The 18,025-nt window shown below is 38.3% G+C and overlaps 1 long non-coding RNA gene across 1 annotated transcript; it reads left to right on the top strand.

Annotated features, from left to right (window-relative positions):
* The first annotated feature begins 10,531 nt into the window (after positions 1 to 10,531).
* Positions 10,532 to 17,715, top strand: LOC110135309 (uncharacterized). The gene is made up of 3 exons (XR_002313324.2): positions 10,532 to 10,627; positions 16,708 to 16,811; positions 17,484 to 17,715. It is a non-coding gene; the product is annotated as an uncharacterized lncRNA (long non-coding RNA).
* Positions 17,716 to 18,025: the final 310 nt, after the last annotated feature.

Raw genomic sequence — 18,025 nt, 5'->3', positions numbered from 1 at the left:
TAAAGTCTGATACTGTTTCCACTGTTTCCCCATCTATTTCTCATGAAGTGATGGGACCAGATGCCATGATCTTAGTTTTCTGAATGTTGAGCTTTATGGACTAATTAACAGATATTCAGCATACCACATTGCCTGTCACACAAGCAAAGAAAGACCCACGGACACGTTCATACTCAAAAGGCCCAGTGGCTCGGCAGTGCTGCTAGTCTCACCCTCTGCCTTCAATCTCCTTTCCTCCCAATCACCCCTGGGTGCTTTCAACACCCATGGGTTTTCAGACCCAGTACCTCTGGAATCCCACAAATATGTGCCTGTTAAGAAAACTGAAGGACAAGGAAGCCAGCATACCTGGTCTTTTAAAATGTATAAATCTAGGTAAGCTGAGCATTGGAAAAAAAGGGAGATGCCCCCACTAAAGGCCAAGGATTTGAGGTTCGAGTCGTCCTTGACGATGCTGACTCTATTACAGAAAAGGACACAGTTCTGTGATGTGAAGAATCATCTTTGAGGCATGGATGGGGCTAGCCCTTGATCATCAGCCTGACTAAGAACTGCAGGGAGGGGCCCAATCTTATGTTTATTCATCACTGGCAGATGCTAATACATTTCTGGATCGACATTTGGCAGAAGTATGAATAAACACAGAGGATTCACAATCAGATATCAGAGCTAGAAAGCTGAATACTACTGATGGATTGATTATGTTTTTGAGCTATTTAGATAATTGGACATACTAAGTACAGAGCTTTCTGCAATGATAATGGACCTGTCCCGTTGTGGTCTATTTAACAAACACTAGGACTATTTTTTTCAAGCTTGTTTACATTCCTGTACATCCTGGCTTTATTGATATTCTGTCCTTTGAATTACGGTGTCACCCTAGCAACGATCCAGAGAAAGTTGAGGAGGGCATTGTCACTGTTAACCCACATTTTTTTTTTTTTCTGAAGTGAAAGACAGCAAACCCCTTCCAGGCTGAGTCTGGAGCTGGTCTTCCTTAATCTGTTACTCCAAATATGCACTGCCTATTGTTGGTCAAAGATGGGAGCAGTGGGAGAGGGGTATCTCTATTTCCTGTCTCTAAACAAAAGTGTCTTTCTGAGTTGTTGTTGTTGTTGTTTAATGCAGCTCACGTTGCCTGACTGTCTTTTTCCTAGATCTGTTAATGTTTGTACTTCCTTCACCCAAGTCTCAGCTCAAGTGCCCCCTCTCAGAAAGTTACCGCTCTCTCTCAAGTAGGTCCACAGTGAGTATGGCTTATTTGAATCTCTTCACAACACTTACTAACTGAATTATTATTTCACAGTTCTTCACTTCCCCCAATATTATGTCAACTCCTTGGGAGCAAAGACCATGGCTATCTTTCACAACAATCTGTCCCTACAGTCTTACCCAGTGTCTGGTACATAATAATTATGTGCACATTTCATGGACTTTTAAGACTGCTGACTCTTAAAGAGAACCAATTCTTTGCTGTGAAACATGCATATCCAAGTTGAGTCTAGGTACCCAGTTAGTGGGTGATTTCTATTCTCCTTGGAATATGGCATCTGTGGCTTTAAGCAGTGAGCTTGTGATGGGCCATGTTACTTGGACAGTTTTTCTTTACAGAAATGAGTAGATTTTTATGGTACTCATTAAAAAACTCCATAGCTCTTCCAACTTTCTAAGACGACCTCTCTGCTGACCACATGAGTCCCTCTTCCCCAAGAAATGAACAACACCATTGGTGAACTGAGTTCCTAAAGTGCAATGTAACCTACAGATGATATTATTTATTCTCAGTTCCCACATTTCCACAGATCCATGTGTGTCAGGGCTTCACTAAATAAAATAGTTGCCTTGGAACATAATTCAAATAAAACATCTTTCCCTGTGAAATGGTATCTAAGTACCCCTATGAATTGGTTTTGTATGAAGAACAGATAAAACACTAGATTGGGGATATAGAAATAGTATTATTTGCTTCAAAGTTAAACAGCTTTGCATTTCTAATCTTTATAGAAGGATCCTTTTAATTATCAGATAGTCCTAGGTAATTCTCTCTCCTGGGGACTAGCATAACAGTTGAATTCAAATTCGGTATGACTTCTCTATAATCCATAAGCAACTTTATGAACTTGATTATGACTTCTGGTTTATATATCTGAGATTTTAAACAATGAAAAAGGTGAGATGATTCAGTCTTGATTTATTTATAACATTTCTTGGGTCTTTCATTTCACGAAATTTTTAAGTGGCTCCACCATTAATTTCTTTAAACAGCAGGAGAGGGTGGTCTCTCTGAATCACTTCCATTTTGATTCTTTGACCCTTAGGCATTTTCAGAATTCAGTTTATTTTTCAATTTCACTTACAAAAATCAAGTAGTGAGAGAAGCCAAGAAGCTATAAATGTTGTTTGAAGCAATTTGACAAGATTCCCTGAGCATTTATTTACCTTGTTTTGTTTCCACATAATCAGTTTATGAAGATTGTCTGGGGTTTTGGAGTTGGGGGGAGGGCATTCTCTTAATTCCAGTGCTCCTTATCACTCAGACCCAGTGCCACAGCTGGGGTCAATCTTTGTTAGGGTGTTTAGAGGTGAGCTTCAGAATCTTGATTTCTCTCTTTTGTTCTCAGTAGAAGAACAAAAAGAAAGAAAGACTAAAATTCTCACAAGTTATTAAAAAAAAAAAGAAATAAAAACTTGGAAGCTGACCCTGCAGAAGTTATGGAACTTGCAGGTTGCCGTGGTAATGAGGAACAATAGACCAATCCCTCGTTAGTGCTGTCTCTGTCATTTGAATATGGGAAAGGAATAAAAGAAAGTTGACTGGAAATTGGAGGATGGGGTAGGTGGGAGCCACAAGGAATGGAGATTGAAAATAGTGCCTGCATAGAGAACAGGCTGTTTTTATTTAGACTGTATGCTTATTTGAGGTGGTTTGTTGGAAGCTTACTTGGGGTATAAATTGATGGACCCTATGGGAGGAAGTCTGTGCTGAAACATAGGGCATGGTCACAGATGCAAATGTTAATTTCTTCAAGTGTAAAATGAGTGCAATAAGCACATCCATTTCCTAATATTGATGCAGGGATGGAATGATTAACATGTGTAAAGACCTTAGTGGATGGCACTGTTAAGAACTATTATCTATTGTAAGCACTGTATTATGAAAGAACCATCCACAACCCACAGACTAACAATTAAGATTACCACTGCTCATATGCTCAATTAGGTTACCCCTCCTTCAAGAAAGAATTTGATTTTTTGTGTGCTGTTTATGGGTAAATTGTCCATAATAAATGAAAATAGAATCCCCCAAAGAAATCATAGGTTTAATAATTGTATTACTTTCCTTGAAAAGATGTTTTACCCATAGAAACAACAACAGCAAAGAAAAAAAAATCATAAGCCACACACCACAGACTCTCAAATAACAATATCTGAGTCAAACTTTAAGGACTTATCCTGACTTATTTTATTCAATCACTTTTTTTTTCCCCTCTTTCCCCTAAACATCTGAACTTTACATTGGGTTTAAATATGAATCAACAGAAGATGAATGAAATATTAGTTTCATCTTTCCACCAAACTTTTTCATTTAACAGTATTTTCAGATAATCATTTCTAAAATTACATTTTTAAGGCAATTTTCCCACTTGTATTATGTTTTTGAAGTTCATTGTTCTTTGGAGGTGAGAGATTCCAAATGCTATAAAGCAAAATGTCACACTGCAAGTTGTAGGCAAGGGTAATAAACTTGACTTTTCCTCCTAGTGCATTTCAATTAGGTACTTTGATGCCTGAGGCATGAGGATTACCATATTTCCTTTTGCCAATGAATTCTACAACTGTTGAATCATGTGCATACGAGTATCACCTAATGATACAAATAAACATATATAAAAGGTATTAAGAAACCAAATTATATGAATTAATAATCTTTTCACTGAGATTCTGACAGTCTTACCAAAAAATCCAAAATATTTCTTCACGTAATTTCTCTTCATCCCCATTGTGTAAATTAAATCTGCTTTATTCTACTGCTCATGTAGGTCAGAAACAAGAAACCTATCATGAAATACTTGTATTAGCAAAGTCATCAATTGACATCACAAAATGTTGATGCAACTGAAGGAAAACAAAACTGGCCACTCCAAAATGTATCTCTTCAGCTTCAGGATTCTGGGGACTGATTGCTTTCATGAAACGAAAGGTTCAGGAGGAGCTTATATCTCCTCTCTTACCTGTTTAAAAGAATTTAGATAAATGGCCTATTCCAGAAAAAGAGGACTATCACCATAGAGAACTAAAGTATAATATAAAGTGTGTGGTAGACTGGGGGAAACTTAGCAAGGCCTGTTTGTCAAAGTCTTTTCTGTCCCACTGTCTCTGACCCAGCAAACATTTTGTTTACCTAATATTTGCTCTTTTCGTCTTCCTGTCAGTTGCTTTCCTTCCCTTTGAAGTTTCAAGCCCTCATCCCCTCCTCCTCTCAGCCAGTATATAAACTTCAATTGCCTAATGTGTCCTTAGGATTCATATTATTATCGCACCTTTGTAAGTGCTTAATAAAATTTTATTTCCTCCTCTTAATCTGTTTCATGTCATTTAATTCTTAGACTAGCCAGAAGAACCTAGAAAGGTAAAAGTGTACTTTTTTTCCTCTCCATATAAATAAATAGTGGTTGACTAGTAATGTTTACTTATTTAGTGACAATTTTAGAGCAAAATATTGGGTTGGTTAAAAAGTTTGTTTGGGTTTTTTCATAACATTTTATGGAAAAATACAAATGAACTTTTTGACCAACCCATGAATCTAATTGTCAAAGGGAAGACTAATCCATTAGTATAAAATCAAGTCCCAAGACAGAAAGAATCAGCAGGACCTATAAGACTTCCCAGTTGAAAGAACCTTCAATGAAATTCTAGACAAAGAACATGAATGCAATAACTAATGAAAAGAAACTGTATAGAAACTAACTTATAAGGCACAAAAGTCAATGAACAAAGCAGTTTTAGTTGAAAATTTAAAAAAAAAATCATTTTATGATTTGCATGAAGCATTAATAATAAAAAATCTCTTTTCAAAAGATGTGGCATCTGATGCAATTTTGCATCTCAAGATTATAAGATATAATACACAATGAAAATTCATCTAAACATTTGCTTACATAATGTGATTCACAATCATGCAATCCTTTGCAACCCATATAACTGCAGTTTTAGAAATATTAAGCTTACAAGTCTCAAATATTAAAATGATAAGAGATTCAGGGGCCTAGTGTATACCTATCTAATAAATATTAGAATAAAAACCCCTAAATTTTCAAAAACTTTGGGAAGTATAAATTATTGTGTGCAAATGAACATTAATTCTCTGTACCAACCAAATAACAAAAATCCTATTCTCTACATAAGCAAAGAGGCCAAAATTTTCCATGACTTGCTTTTGCCTTTATATGTAACAACAAAAAATATGTTTATCAGATGGTCCAAACGTCCATCCACAGGCCAGAAAGGAAGACTCATGGTAAATTAGGCGAGCTAGAAAACTCAGCATGTAAAACATGTTTAATTTTGATATAATTTTATATTTAAAACAACCTCATAAAATAACTGGGATTAACATTAGCAACATCACTTAAAGACTGAGGGAAACTAATGTGGTTGATATACAGTGACATGTCCAAGGCTATGAAACTAGCTAGAGTAAGAATTTCTCATGTTCAGGTTCCACAGGCTTTTGCTGTACTATACATATAAATATAGACATATAGGCACAGGTAATTAAATAAGATGTATGAAATTCTGATTTGAGCTGCTCTTCCTTTTTCCTAGCTTCCATTTGGAACGTTATTGCACTGATATACATGGGCATTTTTAAATGTTTTGATTTTTATACTAAATTCTTTTTTTGTAAAACTTTCAATGAATATTGTATGAACCTAAGGCAAAGATGCAGAGTCAGTTTTAAGATTATCCTGCATAACACATTTGCACAGTGTAAGTAATACTACCCAGAAGGGAGAAGAGCATGTGATAACATGGTGTGCTACCTTTCAGGATCTCAGCTACTGCCTGTTCTTAGTGTCGTGTACAACCAGTGAGGCCATCTTTTAAAATTTAAATGTCTCATACACGTTAGCTGAGGGAATGATGAATTCTATCTTGGAAAAAAGTACAGTGGGTTTCAAATGCCACTTCTGAACCATTCCTTAATTGCCTATCTAAGAAAAGACTCAATTGGAAAAAAAAAAAGGATACATTTAAAACTGAATAGCTAAAGAATACTTAGATATGTAGGTGATAGTGAATATCTTTTAACAATCTTTTTAAAGATATAAATGAGCTAATTGTATTAACCATGAATTTTTATGAAAAAAAAGAAGAAGAGCAAGCTTATCAATTTTTGGCATCAAGAGGAAAAAAGAAAAATCTGCCTTCAGCCAGATCCCACCTTTCTTAAGCAAAACAGGAGTCTGGAGGGAGGAGGCAGGAGATAGGCTTTGCTGTCTGAGCCGGAACATGACTAATTTTTCTCTTGCCCACAGAATGCAGGCTCTTTGCTTAGCTGATCCTCTCATGATCACTGACAGAAGGAAAGGTAGAGAGCTGAACACTGTGTGGCTCACCTAGGTCCTCCTCGGAGTTTCCCTTTTTTCTTTCACAGAATTCCCTTAACACAACTTCCATGACACATTTCACTGTTAGTCCCTCTGTTTCCATTTGGGATGGATGTCATAGTACTTAGCCTCAGTAAAGGAGGCACTCAAGTATCCATTTCATGAATGCTGTGTATCATCCTAATGGACGCTTAAGTAGCCTCTGCTTTCTACTGTTTATGTTTTGACTGAGATGTCTGTTTAACTTGTAACTCTCTTCTCCTAGTCATCATAAACACTGACTTGCATTCTCTGTACTTTATTCATCTCTTTATCCTGGCCCTTGGTGAACACAAAAATACGTGAGAAACAGCTATAAGGAAACAAAATTCACTACCCTAAAATGTGTGTCTTTGGCATGAGGATGTTTTTAGGCTGATTAGTTTTAAAAGAACAGAAGAGCCCAGAAGTCTTTCTTGTTGCCTTCCCATTAACTATATGAAAGAATCTGCACAAAGGATCTGGTCCAGGAAGAGCACTATTATCAGAGATGTCTACAAAGCATACGAGCTAGACATACTGGGGGAAATTCTGCAGGGCCTGGAGACCAAAGTCCTTCGTCCTGTTGTCCCTGCATGGCCCAGAGAACATATATTTACTAAACATTTGCTTTTCCATCTCCATGTGAGTTGTCTTCATCCCTCAAATTATTATGGGATTCCTGCACATATGTAATTAAATTTTATTTTCTCTTGTTAATCTGTCTCATCCGTAGACAGGAAGTTTTTCCTTTCCCCAACACAGCCATTCTTCACATCCTGTAGACAGACTTTGTTCTTTATGGATGCTTAAACAAAATGTATTTAAAGTCCTCCTTCATTAGTTATCCTCCTCAAGAGGAGGGCTGATTTTTTTAAATCCAGCATTATGTGAACACTGGTCTGAACTCAGCACCTGCTCCCTCAACATAGAACTAGTCTTCAAATAGTCCTGAGTATCACCAGCACAGCCAAGAATATTATTTAAAATCAGTTCATACAGTCTACCACATGGTCTAGGGGTATCTTAGGGTCTAATTACCATTCAGCACATTCTACATCATCTAAACTAAGACAATAGTAAATTGTGCACAAAAGAGACCTATAGAGGTGATCATTTCATTTTATGCCCTGTCTCAACTACTGACATGAAAATGGCAATGCCTTTATCTCTCTCAACTTAGAAACTTTTTGGACCATAACGTTGGGTTGCATCAACTCTCTGATTCAGGAGGAAACTCATTCTTTACCATACTGGTGGTTTAGCCTTGCAGTAAGACTCTCAAACATAGACATTATTCTGTGTGTGGCGGGAGTGGGGAAGAGAGTCTTTCTACCTTCACTTAATTCCACCCAGCACTTACTCTGGGGAGAATGACCTTGAAGCTGGAAAGGTATTTGGAGCAATATCCATGCCTGAGGTTTGGAAGTTCGGTTATACACACCAATGTCAGTATTTTGTATTCTTAATGGTCCTAGTTATGGGATTCCTTCTGTATTTAAAATTTAATCCTTTCAAAAATACAGAACAGGATAAAGATTAGAGAAGTTAAGTAAATTTCTGGAGCCCACATAGAAAAAGCCAGCTGTTTATTAGAACCTTTACCTAAGTTATTCCAAAGCTTGTTTCTCTCCCCACTTCACACCAATGCCTCAACCCTGAGGCAATGATTCTTACAAATGCACCCGCTCCGCAATGACTGGTTTGATAAGCATGGATAGCTATCACTGCAACTTAACTCCAAAACACAAGGACACTGTAAGCTATGCTTTACTTTGCAAATCCTCAGAATCAGGGAAAGAATGTTATAAGGAGGACTGGAAGGAACTATGGATGGGAAGCGCCTGCAGCTGGGCGCTGGGTAGGTGGTAGAGCACTGACGGCTGATACTAGAACAGTCACTCACATTTCTTGAGCACTTGCTGTGTGTGTGACACCAAACCAGTGCCTCTTGTAATACAAATCTGCGAGAGGCCAATTCAGCCATTCACTCACTCCTTAATTAAACAAATGTTTATTGAATGACTAGTATGTTCCTGGCACTCTTAAATGTTGGGAAAAGAGGAGTGAACAAGGTAGACAGGGTTCTTGCTTTCTTTCCACATGGGGGAGGCAGAAAGTAAACAAGTAGACAAATAGGTAACCCAGGTAATTTAAGATAGTGATATATATGCTTTGGGAGAAATTAAAAAGGGTGATGTGCTAGACAGTCGATGAGAAGGAAATGTTTAAATGGATGGTCTGAGTAAGATGTGGTAACATCTGAACTCAAGTCTGAAAGTTATAAGGAGTCCAACCACAGAAAGAAAAGAGATGAGGGTTCCTGGCATAGAGCAATAGGGGAGAATAATTTTAATGTGTTAGAAAACAGGAGGAGAGACAGTGCAGTTGAAGCTGGGTCAGGAAGGGGACCTGGGACAAATCATTCTATAGCATTACAGACCTGGATGAGGAGTTAGTTTATTCTGACTAAATGGGAAATCATGAGAGAGTCTTATACAGGTGAGTGTCATTATCTGGTTTATCCATTAAAATAGAAAAAAAAATAAAGCATCCTAGCTATTCAATAGTTCCCATTGCTGGGAAAAAGAAGGGCTGTAAAAGTGAGACCAGGGTAGAAGAAGGAACCCAAAAGAATGGATTTCCATAAAAGAATCATGGCTTGTTTGACAATAATGTCTTGAAAGTAAATCCTAGTGTTAGACCCACTTTATAAGAGGAAATTAAGACTTTACAGTGATTTTCCCAAAGTCCCACAGCAATGGGGTGGAAAACTCTGATCAGAACCTCATCAGTCTGACTCCAGAACATTAACTCTTATTAATGCACTATACTGTCTTCCATAGTTGCAATGGAGAACTATTTCTACGTTTTGGACTCCCTTTTTTGCTGAGAATGCCATCAAATTGGAGAAAGGAGAATGTGTCCACAGCATAGGTCTTTGAATCTTCTAGGAGCTAACAGTGTTATTAGCACATCATTCTCACTTTTTGGCTAGTAAGTCGATCTAAAACAATTGTAATTGCACAGAAATTTCTTCTCTGATTTATTCCCCTTTAATAGAAATTTCTTTTTGTCAGAAACAAAGGGTAGCCTGATCTTTCAGGTCAACAAACATATTTGATCTTTAAATGCACCAGCCACCATGATGACTACAGTGTAAGGTACTATCCATTTGCTAGCAGCACAGCTATAGGGAAAGTTGAATAAAGCTGACTCTGAGAAGTCTCAAGCGTATAGAGAAAAAATAAATTGAGTCTGAAAAAGAGCACCTCTTACCACATGACCCAGCTCTCATCATTCACAGTGGTGAAGGCTCATAACCTCCAAATTCATATTCGTCATTTCCTGTGCAGTGGCCCTTCAATTTCGCAGCCTCTAGGTCTTCTGGGTCACACCCTTTTAAACCCTGGTGTCTAGAGCTCACTTCACAAGCCATTGACCTCTATGGTTCTCTTAACCAATCTATCATTCTTCTAACTGAATGATTCTTTTCTGCAAATATAGTGCTTTCTCTAAGCCTCCAAGAAACAGTTAATGCTGGTGATTAATTCCGTTTTCCTATATACTCACTTCAAAGACACTCACCCTTAGTGTGTTCCATAGTTTATTATCTCTTCTTTTGAAGCTAGCAAAGTTTAGTTTGCTTTAAGATAATAGTTCTCTCTCCTGAATATTAATGAAGATGCTCAAGTCTGAAACACATAGGGTAACTGTCATAAAAAGAAATCAAGGATTCATAAGGATCCTTAATGTATTGCAATACATTGTCTGCACCTGGAAGTATTGGTTGAGTGCCTACTGTGTGCTAACCACACTGAAGTACATGAAATGAATAACAATTCTTGCCCTAATGAAATCTAAAATTTCATTTAGAGTGAAGACTCAGGAATGATTAGATATGCTGTACAGTACATGCCAAATGAAAGGTATATTCTGTTGCTGAAATCATCAAGGAGAGCTCTTAACGGAGTTGAGACCAGACGGTGACTGCCAAGGTGAGCAGGGAACAAGCAGGCACTGCTAAATGCTGCCTGAATCCAACATCTCCCTTTTCCTTTAGAAAGAAAACTCTTAGTTAGAGGCCAAATTTTCCTGAAAAGCCAGGTCACATGACTATATTTTGGGCACTTGTGAGACGAGATAAGCATAACTTCCAGATTGAGCTTTATTTATTTATTTCGCCCTCAGTTTCCTGAAGAAGTGTGTGTGTTCAGTCATGTCTGACTCTCTGTGACCCCATGGACTGTAGCCCACCAGGCTCCTCTGTCCATGGAATTCTCCAAGCAAGAATGCTGGCGTGGGTTGCCACTTCCTTTTCCAATTTGCTGAGCAGGAATTAAACACAAGGCAAAGCAGTGAAAGCCCAGATTCCTTACCACTAAACCCCCAGGGAACTCTCAACAGACTGAGCTTTCAAAGGATGTTATTTGTCCTCCACTTCCTCTCTTTCTCCATCCAAAAGGATGCAATGTGGATGTGGTACTGATAACCTAGTTTGAACCAGCAGAAAAGATAATACCTGCTGGAGGTAGGGGAGCATCAGATGGTAGTAGCCCTGGTCCCTGAATGAATGATCTCACAGAACTACAACTTCTGGAATCACTCACCTATCTCCAGATTGCTGCAGGAAAGTTAAATACAACTTCTGTATTGTTAGCGTGCATTTGTGCATCTCTGGTTTATAATAACTCTGGTTGTACCATAACTGAGAAAAGGATGAGGCAATCAACTAATGCTCCTTGGTTTGTGTTTAGATAAGGGAAGAATAAGGAGTTAGTAGAATGATTCATTAACTCAAGCTGAAATACAAACTCAGTACCATAGAAACTAGTACACAGAACAAATGGATTGGCCAGAGGACCTATAGACATCTAGAACTGAAGAAGAAAAAGGAAGAGGGGGAACAGAGAAGTGGAGGGAGTTGTTCCGTTGCTAAGTCATGTCTGAATCTTCGTGACCCCATGGACTGCAGCATGCCAGGCTTCCAGGTCCTTCACTATCTCCCAGGGTTTGCTCAAGCTCATGTCCATTGAGTCGACAATGCCATCCAACAACTTCATCCTCTGTTGCCCACTTCTCCTCCTGTGCTCTATTTTTCCCACAGAGGAGAAAAGAAGACGACGATGAATGAAGGAGGAGGTGGTGGTAGTGCCAGAGAATTATTTAGGAGACCACTGTGTGCAAAGTATCCTGTTTATAGTCTGAATTTGTAGAGGGGTAGAGGTGGGTTTACTAGATTTTGGACCAAACAGTAAATGATAAAATTACCTTACCTGGCAGTTCTCTGAGTTACTTCTACCATTAGACTCAACAATGGAGTATGTTCAAGTTCTAGGTAGATAGAATTTCTTTCAAGCAGAAGCACATCACTCCTACTTGGTATTGGCATTGAAATAATAGTTAAGAGCTCAGGGGAAGCAACAGGAGACAAGACAACAAAGAGGTTCAGATGCCAAGAAAGGGACTTGGATCTCTATAAAAAATGAGATACTCTGAAACAGTTTCTTGGGTGAGGACTGACAGAACAGAGCAATTTCTCAGAGTGGTTTATTAACCTAACAAATCTTTACTGAAGTTTTACTATGTAACCATCATGTTGAGATTAATCTGATTGTGGTCATACAGACTGGAGACAGCATTTTCAAATGAAATCACCCTCATGTTAGAAGGCAGTGAATGGGCATCCTGGATAATTTTTAAAAATGTGAAGCCCTGGTAACTAAAAATTAAAATTAAGAAATGTTTAAAAAGTAGTCATGTGTATTTTAACCTAGAAATATAACCAAATGCAACTGATGCTCCAAGAAGATGCAGCACATTTACAATGTCTTCCAGTCCCTGTGAGGTACTTTCCTTTATCTTGGGTCATGATGGACACGGCTTTCCTCTGTCAGGGCTAAGTGTGAAGTACAGCCTAATCACGGGTGGGGAAATACGTGGGGTCTACAAGGACAGCATGCGGAGCCCACCTTGGCTCTGTGCGTCTCAGTCTCATTTCCACATTATTTATTCTGAACCCCTTTGTTTTGTTTTCCACAACTGTCAGGGCATCAAGTACCTTTAAAAGAAAAGGGAGATCGGGATGGGAAATACATGCAAATCCATGGCTGATTCATGTTAATGTATGACAAAAACCACTACAATAAAAAAAAAATTTAAAAAAATTGGAAGAAGTCAAAAGGGGAAAAAAAGAAAAGAAAAAGGCAGGCCACTGATCCTGCTGTTTTCTTAGTTACGCTAGTTATCTCAGTAGATCATGTGGAAAAAGAGATATTTAGGTTGAAGCATTTCCTCAACTTTCAAGTCTACTCAGAACCTGGGACTATGATCTTACTTGCAAATAGGATCTTTGAGGATGTATGTCCTACTGATTAGGGTGGATCCTAAATCAAGTGACTGGTGTATAAGAAAACAGAGGATGTGCAAAGAGACACAGACCCAGAGGAGACAGAGGAAGATGTAACGATGGAGGCAGCAAATGGAGTGACACCTCTCTATAAGCCAAGGGACACCGAGGACTGCTGGGAGCTACCAGAGAAAAGCAAATGGCAAGGAAGGATCCTTCCTCAGAGCCTCCAGACAGAAGGAAGGCTGACATGCTGACCCTCTAATTTTAGACTGCTAGTTGCCAGAACTGTGAGAACATATTTCTACTGTTTTAAGCCATCCAGTTTGAGACAGTTTGTTAATTTGTTAAGGGCTGTATTAGTGGGGCTTGACTGCTGGTGACTCAGTGGTAGAGAATCCACCTGCCAATGCAGGAGATGCAGGCTTGATCCTCTGGAGAAGGAAGTGGCAACCAACTCCAGTATTCTTGCACGGGAAATCTCACGGACAGAGAAGCCTAGCTGGTTATGGTCCACTGGGTCTCCCAAAGAGCTGAACACCATTTAGCAACTAAACAGCAACATACTATTAATGCATTATTTTAGCTTTATTTTAAAGCCAATCTTAAAGACTAAAGTCTTTCAGTGAGCTCAGGCATACAAGGGTATAAAAAATAAAGAAATGATAGAATATTTCAAGAAATAATGGTTGTTTCTCAATATTTAATTTAATAGATTATTATACTTGTATCTAACAATGTACATGTATTTGTATATGTACAACTGCATTTAAAAATAACACACTTCAAAATATGAAGTTTTAAAGAACCTTGGCTTCAGGTTAAATAATCCTCTTGCTTTGGGCCTCTATCCCCATCTACTCTTACTTCCCATGGACCTGTCAAAGACTTTACTCCCTAAGTCAAGGTCAGAATCAAGGGGTTATGCCTCTTTTTGCCCACTTCTCTCCTTTGAACCATGCTCCCAGTTGAAACTGGATAAGAAAGAAGAAACTTGGCTACTATTTTTGTAGTATTGAGCTAACTTACTTTTCTAGGTCATCTTACAGAACTGAAACCATAGTTGGCAATTAAAGGTCAAACCATAGTGACCTTAAACAGGATTACTATTACATATTTTTGTAATGGCTCAACTTGATCAAATACCAAAAATGTGTTTTGGTGCCCAAAAGGACAGCAATGTCTTCCCAGGGTGAAAATGAGTTTTTAGCCAACAGCTGAATGGGAACCTACATTCACAGATAAAGTACTAATCATCTCAACTCAAGGACAGCTGTTCTTGGCAAAGACATATTCCTAAAAAAAAAGAGAGTTCAGCAGTGTACTCACAAATAGTCTATTCCTATGAGAAAACCAATCACAAGAGAGCATTCAGGAAAATTGGCAGTGTCTGGCAAAGGGAGCCCCGGGCCTCTGCCTACCTGCGAAGTGAATCACTTGTTATCCCCTGAGAAGGTACAATCTTTAGCTCAGGGCAAAGGTCAATGGCAAGCCGTGTGATGGAGGTACATGTGTATGGCTACATGCACTCTCCACCTGGTCTATGAATAAAAAGACAGAACCACCTCAGCATTATCATTCCCTTGACCTTCATGACTGGAGCTGTCCCAGCAGGGGAGGGGAAAAAAAAAAAAAAAACAGCCAGGGAAGTAAAGGGAAAATTAAAATGTTAAAAATTATATTATAGCTCATTTGTGACCTTTAAAAAATATTAGACTCGAGAATATTAGGCTGGAGTGGATACAACAGAGTCTGACAGCTGTAAAGTCATAGATTTTTTTTTTTTCCCTTAGTGGCTTTCTACCAAAATCTTAAACAATAAGCAGACCCTGCATGCTTCTTGCTGGCTGACAGCCAGAGAAAATTCAGAATTTTGATCAGCACTTTAACTCTTCAAAGAAATTTGCTTGAATTTTAGAGCATTCCTCTCTCCTATAAGCTACTTGCAGGGTTTATCAGAGAGTCAGTTCCTATTAATAAGAAATGCAAAATGCTGCAGATTGCAAGTTATGCAACAATATTCTTTTCCCTTACACTTCCATGTTAGTTGGTTTGCTAAGTGAATTCAGCATGACAGGCAAACATTTGAAGCCATCAGTGTTATCATAAGAATACTTCAAGAAGATCTGTGTTAGAAACGACAGTGTCAATATATTCCAACTACCTAGAGCATTCAAATTTAAAACCCAAAATATGATTGTTGTTAGAGCTGTGTGTTGAAGCCTGAAGACAGACTGCTGCCATGTATATGCTGAAACAATTCTATCCTCCCTAGGAAAAGGAGCCCTTAGTTTTCCCTGCGTCATCCTTGACAATAAATAAACAAGCAAACAAACCCACCCAGGATTTAACAGCAATTAAGTATCCATCTGCTCTAAACAAAATGATCTTTCTACTTGGCGCAGTGGGAGGGGGTCAGTAGAGTTTTGTTCTGTTTTGCTTTTTCACTTTCTTTGACATCTTTGGGTAACCAGCATTTGACTCATGCCACTTCCTTTAATTCTCAAACATTTTATGATCTCTCTTCACTGTTTAGAGAGTATATTAGAATGTTGCTGATATTTTTAAATGGCCATTTAATTTCTATTTTTTTTCAGACTGGATAATCACAAACAAATCTATTTAACCTCTAGTTTTAAATTTGTCATAAAAATAATTTTAAAATAATACTTTTGGATGTTGTTCTGCCCACACACAAGAAACCCTATTAAAGGTCAGTCAGAATTAATATGGAGATTAGCAAGTGTCAGAAGTTATTTTGTGGAACCTGAAGAATACGTTTGCAATCTGATTTTGTGGCATATCTATTAAAAATGAGAAAGAACCTCAGTGGTTTTTGCCGAATCCCATTTTCTTAATAGGAAATTGATGAATGACAGCATCTGGCAAGAAGAAAAAAGCATATGGTCTAACTAACTGTTTCTACAGAGGTTAAAAACAGCTTTGGAATATTTCTGGTTGCCATTATGATTGACAGACCATCAAATAAATCATTCACCTCTCTTTCCCCCACCATTGGTCCCATGTACTGACAAAGACACAGAGGGAAATCAACAGTGTGGTGCATGAGAAATTAGACATGCAATGCCCATTAACATAAATGGATTTTTTTGCACCTAATTCCCTACACACCATGCAAAAATCTACCCGCAGGACATGGGGTATGCATGTTTTCTTGTTCTTTCTATTTATAATTTTAATTATTAATTTCATATATAATTGGTTTCTTTAGAGAATGAAATGCCTACTAGGTTATCCAAAACACTGTTTCAGAGTCTTGGGGCTTGATGCTGAAAAAGATGGGCTGATACTGAAGGATGTTATGGTGTGTAAGACAAACAATGAAAATTGGGCTGAGAGGTCTTGAATGAAGTTAGGCTAATTAAACAATTCTCAGTGTTTAAATTCTAGATACCTTCTCCAGAGTATACTGCCAATCATCTCATCTTGGGGGACTGCTCTGCTTTGCCCTTACCTCAAGGCTCACTTAATACATGCAACCCTCAAATAATTTATCAAATATTTTCACTATAAAAATGAAAAATGTTTTGGTGTTTTCAGTTCACTTCATTTTTCTCTTTTCTTTTTTCCAAGTCAGTTTAAACACTCCTAAGAGAACTGTGAGTTCGTAAAGGAGGGAACTTGTCTAATCATTATGTGTTCTAGGATTCCCCCATCCTTTTCCTCATTTACTCAGTTCTGACCTAGGTTTTGTTTGTGTACCTCCAGTAACCAAGAACTTAATCGCCTCATGAACCAACCTATTCTGTCACTGGATAGCTTCATCATGGCGGCTGACCTCCAAGATGGCGCCCACTGATCCTTACCTCTTGGTATGTGTGTTCTCGCCTAGTAGTCTCCACCTCCCAACACTGAAGAGAGCTTACAAGGTGACAGAAAGGATGCTGTGGAAGTGAGGAGACTTGACTATCAAGACTGAGTCATAAAAGGAACTACAGTTTCTACCATATGACCCAGCAACCCCAATATTGGGCATATACCCTGAGAAAACTATAATTCAAAAAGATATGTGCACCCCAATGTTCACTGAAGCACTATTTACAACAGACAGGACATGGAAGCAGCCTAAATGTACCCTGACAGTTGAATGGATAAAGAAGATTTGGTACATATATACAATAGAATATTACTGAGCCATAAAAATGAATGAAATGGGGTCATTTGTAGAGATGTGGATGGATCTAGAGTCTGCTATACAAAATAAATTAAGTCAGAAAGAGAAAAACAGGTATCAGATATTAAAGCATTTATGTGGAATCTAGAAACATGGTACAGATAAACCTATTTTCAGGGTAGGAAAAGAGATGCAGATGTAGGGAACAGATGTGTGGACAGACCATCAGGGAGTAGAGGGAGGCTGGGATGGATTGGGGTACTGGGATTGACACATACACATTCAAACAACACTGTAAAGCAACTGTACCTCAACTGAAAAAAAAAAAAAAAGGTTGCAATTTCTGACCTGCTATCTTTTGAATCAATAGTTCTTTGGAAAGCCAGCTTCCATGATGTGAGGACATCCAAACATCTCTGAAGAGAGGCCCACGTGTGGGGAGGCACGAATGAAGAAATACTGAAGATTCCTGTCAAAAACCAGTAGCCACTCACCACTCAGGTGAGCTAGCCACTTTGGGGGTTGGTCATCCAGACTCAATGAAGCCTTTAGATGACTATAGCTCTGGCCAACAACTTGGCTGCAATTTTGTGAGAGACATCAAGCCAGAACTACCCAGCTAAGCTATCCTCGACTCTCTGATCCACAGAAATTGTTGATAACAAATGTTTATTATTGTTTTGAGCTACTGAGGTTGAGATAAATTTTGAAAAGAATATGTAGATGGCTGACACAGATTGCATTACAGTCTTTTTATTATTCTTCACTCACCCACTGAAGACTTAAGAAATCAATGAAATTCCTTTCTCATACAACAGCGAATTCCAGATGCTAGGAAATCTGTTTCTTGTCAGGTAAAACATTCTCAGTCTCTTCAGATCTTTGGTCTTTGGCTCTGCTTTCTCAACCTAG

The sequence above is a fragment of the Odocoileus virginianus genome, chromosome 3, assembly GCF_023699985.2.
Source record: "Odocoileus virginianus isolate 20LAN1187 ecotype Illinois chromosome 3, Ovbor_1.2, whole genome shotgun sequence".
Lineage (NCBI taxonomy): Eukaryota > Metazoa > Chordata > Mammalia > Artiodactyla > Cervidae > Odocoileus > Odocoileus virginianus.
Note: the sequence above shows the minus strand (reverse complement) of the source record. Positions and strands in the feature narration are given on the sequence as shown.